Genomic DNA, 7,227 nt, shown 5'->3' on the forward strand with positions numbered 1-7,227 from the left:
AACCCTCCATTCCCTTCTCATCCATATGCCTATCCAATTATTTTTAAATGATACCAATGAACCTGCCTCCACCACTTCCACTGGAAGCTCATTCCACACCGCTACCACTCTCCCATGGGAAAAATATTTGAAAACAAAAGCACGAGTTTCCAGATGACAAGATTTAGTATAGAGATACAGCGTGGAAATGGGCTCTTCGGCCCATCGAATCCACGCCCACCATCAATCACTCATATACTAGTTCTAAGTCATCACACTTTTGGATCCTACGCACTAGGGGCAATTTATAGAAGTCAATCAACCTACAAGCCTGTACGTCTTTGGAATGTGGGATGGAAACTGGAGCACCCGGAGAAAACCCACGCAGTCACATGGAGAACGTATAAACTCCGCACAGGCAGCACCAGTAGTCAGGGTCGTTCCCTGGTCTCTGGTGCTGTGAGGCAGCAGCAAGACTGTCCCTGCAAATGTAAGCAAGGTTGTCAAACGTAAACATGCTGTTTACATGTGTTTGACGAATGAGAATCAATGTCAATGCTAGTGCTCGGTCAATGAGAACACAGTGTATTATGCAGTCTGAAGAAATCTCACCCACCTTTCCCTCCAGAGATGCTGCCTGTCCCGCTGAGTTACTCCAGCGCTTTGTGTCTATCTTCGGTGTACACCAGCACCTGCAGTTCCCTTCTACATACGATGGCCACGTTTGGAGCTGAACCCGGTCTGTGCTCTGATTCCCGGACAGTGAAACATATTCCAGGATCTCTCATGTTTATTTTAACAAAATAAATTTGATACCAAAGAAAGGCAATCAAATATTTGGTCATTAAAATACATTGTAAGCAGCATCATCAAAGCCAGCAGCCAAGTCAGACAGTGGTACAAACATCAACAGACCGCAGATGCCAAAAATCTGAAATAAAATCAGAACAATGCTGGAAATAGCCAACAGTCCGGGCAGCATCTGAGGAAAAGGAGACTGTTTATGCCTCAATGGGACTCTTTGTTAGAACTAGCAGAGAAAAAGGGCGGCATGGTGGTGCAGCGGTAGAGTTGCTGCCTTACAGCGCTCACAGTGCCAGAGACCCGGGTTAGGTCCAGGCTATGGGTGCTGTCTGTAAGGAGTTTGTACCTTCTCCCTGTGACTGCGTGGGTTTTCTTAGAGATCTTCGGATTCGCCTCTCACTCCAAAAGACGTACAGGGGTTCGTAGGTTAATTGGCTTGGTATAAATGTAAATATATTGTCCCTCGTGTGTGTATAGGATAGTGTTAATGTGCGGGGATGGCTGGTCGGTACAGACTCAGTGGGCCGAAGGGCCTGTTTCCAAAAATAATTTAGTTTTCAGAAGAGGAGAAGATGGTGGGGGGTTGAATATAACAGAAGGGAACAACTCTGATAGAGTGAGTCCCAATGGGGTTATGACAGCATTAGAAGTGGGAGTTAGAAGTATATGACATTATTATTGTGTGCCTGTGAATTATTGTAATAGTGAGGCTCTGGGACATGCCCAATCAGGAGAAATAAAAGCCGAGCCAAAATGAAGACAGCTGATGCACACAGAGCTGTCTAAAGTTGAAGAGTTCAACCCAGAGTCCAGAAGGTTACATCGTACCCTGACGGAAGATGCCCTTCGTTGTATCTGCATTGGAGACAACCGACATGTTAGAGTGGAGTGGATGGTGAAATGTAGAGGGGGGGGGACATAGTTATACGCATTAAACTTCAATCTCACTCAGTTAAAGCAAACTTTGACAAGGGAATTACACAGTCACCTCAATTCTGCCTGGCTAGTGTTACTAGGTACAGCTTTTTTTGAAATGTGGTCACTTCCATTGAAAGAAGCATTAGAGTCATATAGTTATACAGCATAGAAACAGGCCCTTCGGCAAACTTGCCCATGCCGACCGAGATGCCCCATCCACAGTAGTCCCACTGCCCACATTTGGCCCACATCCCTTTAAACCTTTTCCTTTCCATGTTCCTGTCCAAAAGTCTTTTAAATATTGTTATAGTACCTGCCTCAACCACTTCCTCTGGCAGCTTGTTCCATATGCCCACCACCCTCTGTGACAAAAATGTGACCCGTAGATTCTTGTTAAATCTTTCCCCTCTCACCATAAACCGATGTCCTCTGGTGCTTGAAAAGTGTTTCCTCGTCTCCGTTCTAAATGGCTTGCCTCTTATTCTTAAACTGTGGCCCCTACTTCTGGCCCCTGTCATTAATTCATTATTAAGGATGTCAATTCTGGGATAAGTAGTTGCCAGTGGCCTGGGGAGTGATCCCGTGCAATTCTTCCTTGTGCATTATTTAATCATACAACATTGCAGCTGGAACTGTTGTTCGTCCAGAGACCTCCCCGTGCATGGCTAGAACGTAGCAAACGCAATGGCCTAAGTTTGAAACTGAGTGCCCCGAGGATCTGTGTCCCGGTTAGAATGTGACGGTGAGGGGTGAACCAACCTCAGGAGCCAAAAGGTAATTGAAGGGGTGTGTTGGCTGCCGTGATCAGTGATTGTCCCCAACTGGAGATATGTTTCTTGAAAGAATGAGGCGACCGTCCCTGTCATCATTTGGGGCGGTTCAGTGGCCCAGCGGTGGAGTAGCTGCCTCGCAGCGGCAGATGCTGACTGCGGGTGCCGTCTGTGCGCAGCTTGTTCGTTCTCCCCAGGACCACGTGGGATATCCCCGGGTTTCAAGGCAGAGTTAGATACAGCTCTGAGGGCTAACGGAATCAAGGGATATGGGGAGAAAGCAGGAACGGGGTACTGATTTTGGATGATCAGCCATGATCTTATTGAATGGCGGTATTGTCTCGAAGGGCCGAATGGCCTACTACTGCACCTATTTTCTATTTTAATAAAATATGAAAACTGATAGTATCTCTGAAGCACACAGATCCCCGAAGCTGAATCAAGCTGCTATATTTTACCCACCAGGCAGGAGCAGCAAAACCATAATGAGTATGCTGTTGAGCTCCTAAGCCTTCACTAAGCTGCTAAACTCACTAGCATTATTCTTCAGATGAGGAGCAATGTGGCTGTTATATGGATCTTTTCAGCACATTGGTTCTGGATTCAAGTTTCATTCCACAGAAAATAACTTAATCTAGGCTGACACGTACATTACTGAAGGAGCGCTGAACCATCACAGTTAATAACTTATGAATGATACATTAAATGGTGGTGTGTTAGCTCTCTCAGGCAAATGCGAGGGCTCTCATGACACAATTCCAAAGATCAGTCAAGTTTTCCTGTATTATATCTATGCCTCAACCAACGCTAAGAACAGTCATTACTGCTTCTGTGAGCGTGCACTGTGCAACAGACAGCGACCTTTCCTACACTCAGCGATGATTTTAAGGCCAATATAGATAGATTCTTGATTAGACAATAGGTGCAGGAGTAGGCCATTCGGCCCTTCGAGCCAGCACCGCCATTCAATGTGATTAGTACGGGGGTTAAGGGTTATGGGGAGAAGGCAGGAGAATGGGGTTCGGAGGGAAAGATATATCAACCATGATTGAATGGCGGAGTAGACTTGACGGACCGAATGGCCTAATTCTGCTCCTAACACTTATGAACCAAACCTGTACTTAAAAATGTTTTTAATTCCCCCCAATGCACCTTAACCATGATGAGACCGAGAAAACCATCTATAAATGTAAGCTACCATCGTTACTTCAATGGAACTTTCCTGTTTTTGTACATCTTCACACGGAGTGACCAAAATGATCAGATACCATGGTCATAGAGTGGAAACAGGCCTTTGGCCCAACATGTCCCAGCTACACTCGTCCCACCTGCCAGCATTTGGTCCATATTCCTCCAAACCATTCCTTTCCATGTATGAGATCAATCATGATCTCTCTATTATCAATCTGCCTTATGCAGCATTAGGTATATTGGCTAAAGAAATTCGTGAACTGTCAAATGAGGTCAAGGAAAGACCTCATTTGTTCACGTTGCGGCCCTGTGTCCACTAATCTTTCCACCACCACGCACAAGAAGCGCAAGACAGACACCATTGTATGCAGATGCCGAGAAGTGTGTTCAACTCTGGCTGAACAACATCGAATCTTGAGTGTGGACTCAAGAAGAATTGACAAATGCCAGAGTCTCGCTATTCATTGAATGAGTCACTGTGCTGTGCATTTATGAATCAAATGTAGTGCACAAGTTGGGAAAGGATTGATGGAGAGATAACTCCTCCTCGACAATAAGCCAATTACAACCCTAGGGCAGTTCTAACTCAGGAGTTAGACAGATTGCACTAAATGCAGTTTAGTAATTGTTGCTTAGCCTGACCTCAAAACTAATGGGAGAAATACAGGGAGGTTATTTTGCACCTGTGCCTCCTGCCAATGTAGGGGTCCGCATTGTTGAGTGGTACTGAGCCATATAGGCTGTGCCGCTTACAAGGAACAAGCCAAGTAACTACCAGCAGGGCTTGAATTCTTGCATTCCCCTTCAACTCTACAACACTACACTCATGTTGATCAACCTGAACGGATATTCTCTAACTACAGTATGTACCGGCGACACTCTTACACCCACCCATGTATAAAGCAATTCCTACGTAGGAAATGACCAAATCAGATGGGATTGTTGTCCAGTTACAGATGCCTTTGCTGCTGCAAGTAAGAAATTAATGGTTTCATTTTCAGCGCATATGACAACAAAACATCAATGATTCTTGATGCTGGAATCTTCGGCAAGAAACTCAGCAGGTCAGACAGCATACGTGAAGGGAACAGACAATGTTTCAGGTTGGGGCCCTTCTTCAGAGTCCTGCTGAAAACATACTGTCCATGCATTACCTATGGAGAGTGAAAGTGTTGATATTTAAGCTTGATGGTGACAAAAGTCTCCTGGTGCAATATCATCACCCCGAGGCATTTAATTTATTTTCTTGCTACTTATACAGCTTGACGGCTTTTACGGCATTTTGTTTTCTTTAAAAATTACCAACTGTTTCTTGATTCTGAACAGACATTATATGTGCTCCTGCCTGTATTAATTCTGACAGCAGATGGCAATATTTAGGTTATTATAAAGATTTATTTCAAAACTGATGCAGGATCACCATCTCCTGGTGGTAGATGGTAGTGTAGCAACAATGTAGAAAACCTGGACAAGCCAATTTCAAGTCAAGAGTGTTTAATTGTCATATGATCCGGCAACAGAACAATGAAATTCTTATTTGCCGCAGGTTTGCAAGCCCATCAATGAAATATAATAATCAAGAATACAATGAATAAGTAATTAATGGTGTTTTAGAAGGAACTGCAGATGCTGGAGAATCGAAGGTACACAAAAAAGCTGGAGAAACTCAGCAGGTGCAGCAGCATCTATGGAGCGAAGGAAGTAGGCAACGTTTTGGCCCGAAACGTTGCCTATTTCCTTCGCTCCATAGATGCTGCTGCACCCGCTGAGTTTCTCCAGCTTTTTTGTGTACCAAGTAATTAATGGTACTGGGTAACCAGACCATAAGTGATAAACCGAAGTACATAGTGCAATCAAAGTCCATGGTAGATCTTTGCTGAGGCAGGGCTGTGCAGTGTGGTTCAAAAGCTTGTGCATTGCAAGGAAGCATCTGTTCTTGAACCTGGATGTCATGGTTCTCTGGCTCTGGTGCCTTCTTCCTGGAGGTAGCAGCAAGATGATAGCGTCGCCAGGGTTGTGTGGGTCTTTGATATTAACCCCTCCGGTAAATCCCTTTGAAGGCTGGAAGGTCAATACTCATCACGGACCAGGTAATGCCTGCTGCTTCCTGGAGCCTCTTCATTCTTGGGCATTCGAGGAAGTGAACCAGGTGATGACGCAACCACTCAGTAGGCTCTCTACTCTACGCCAGATATTTGGCGATGTGCCAAATCTCCTCAATCATTCCAAGGAAGGAGAGATATCGATGAGCCATCTTTGTGAGTGCATCAATATGCTGGGCCCAGGACAGATCTTCAGAGATATGCACATCCAGGAAGTTGAGCTTAAAGCTGTAGGCTCTCTCCATCGTCGTTCCGCTGAAGAAACATTCACGGATCCTCAGATTTCCCTTCCTGAAGAATTTCAATTTAGTTTAGAGATACAGCGCAGAAACAGGCCCTTTTGGCCCACACCGACCAGCGATTCCCACACATTAACTGCACACACTAGGGACAATTTTACATTTATATCAAGCCAATTAACATACAAACCTGTACGTCTTTGGAGTTTGGGAGAAAATCGAAGATCTCAGAAAACTCACGCAGGTCACAGGGAGAACATACAAACTCCGTCCACACAAGCACCCATAGTCTGGTTCGAGCCCAGGTCTCTGGCCCTGTAAAGCAGTAGCTCCACCGCTACTGTACCACCCACAATCTTGCTCCCAATAGTTTGCTAATACTGCGAGCCAGATATTTGTTGACAGCAAAATTGACATTGTTGTCAATCTCCCTCCGGTACTCTGACTCATCATTACCTGTTATTAGTCCAACGGTGTGATTGTCAACAAATTTAAAGATGGCTTTGGGTATAGAGTGAGTGGAGCAAAGGACTGAGCGCACAGCGTTGAGGTGTGCCTGTGCTGATGGTCATTGCAGAAAAAGTGCTGTTGCCAATTCATACTGATTGAGGTTTGAAGGATATCTCAGCACTCGGGTATGGGAATGGGAATTAAATGGTTAGCAACAGGGAGCCTCTGGCTGGCCCTGGCAGACAGGGCACAATTGTTCAGCAAAGCAATTGCCTTGTCTACTCTGAGTAGGAAGCCACATCAAGTCAGCGCCTGAAAGCAATTTATTTGCGAAGTAGCGAAACTTTGACAATCCACCATGCAAATGTTCAAGATTACCGATGGCTCAGCATTTGGCTCATAGGCTGCTGCTTCACGTGCTTCCTTCAATAGAGGCCCTAGTTCCAATAGGTCTTTTAAGCACAATGGGTTCATTCTTACCATTGCATAACAGCCAGAAAAAAATAAATTAAATGCGTGTTAAATGTCTTAATTGGAAAAACATCTAATATGCTAGAGAATCCCCCACATCAGCACCTCCCAAAGCGTGCCAGATTAATGAGGTTTACCGGTAATGGGAGAAACGGTCGTTTTTTTCCCAGAGATACAGCGTGGAAACAGGCCCTTCAGCCCACTGGGTCCGCGCCGACCAGTGATCCCCGCACATCAGCACTATCCCGCACCGTATAGTAGAGACGATAGCAACACAACCTCCTCTGGTTATTTCCCTCTTCA

Source organism: Leucoraja erinacea, chromosome 26 (assembly GCF_028641065.1).
Source record: "Leucoraja erinacea ecotype New England chromosome 26, Leri_hhj_1, whole genome shotgun sequence".
In the NCBI taxonomy this organism is placed as follows: domain Eukaryota; kingdom Metazoa; phylum Chordata; class Chondrichthyes; order Rajiformes; family Rajidae; genus Leucoraja; species Leucoraja erinaceus.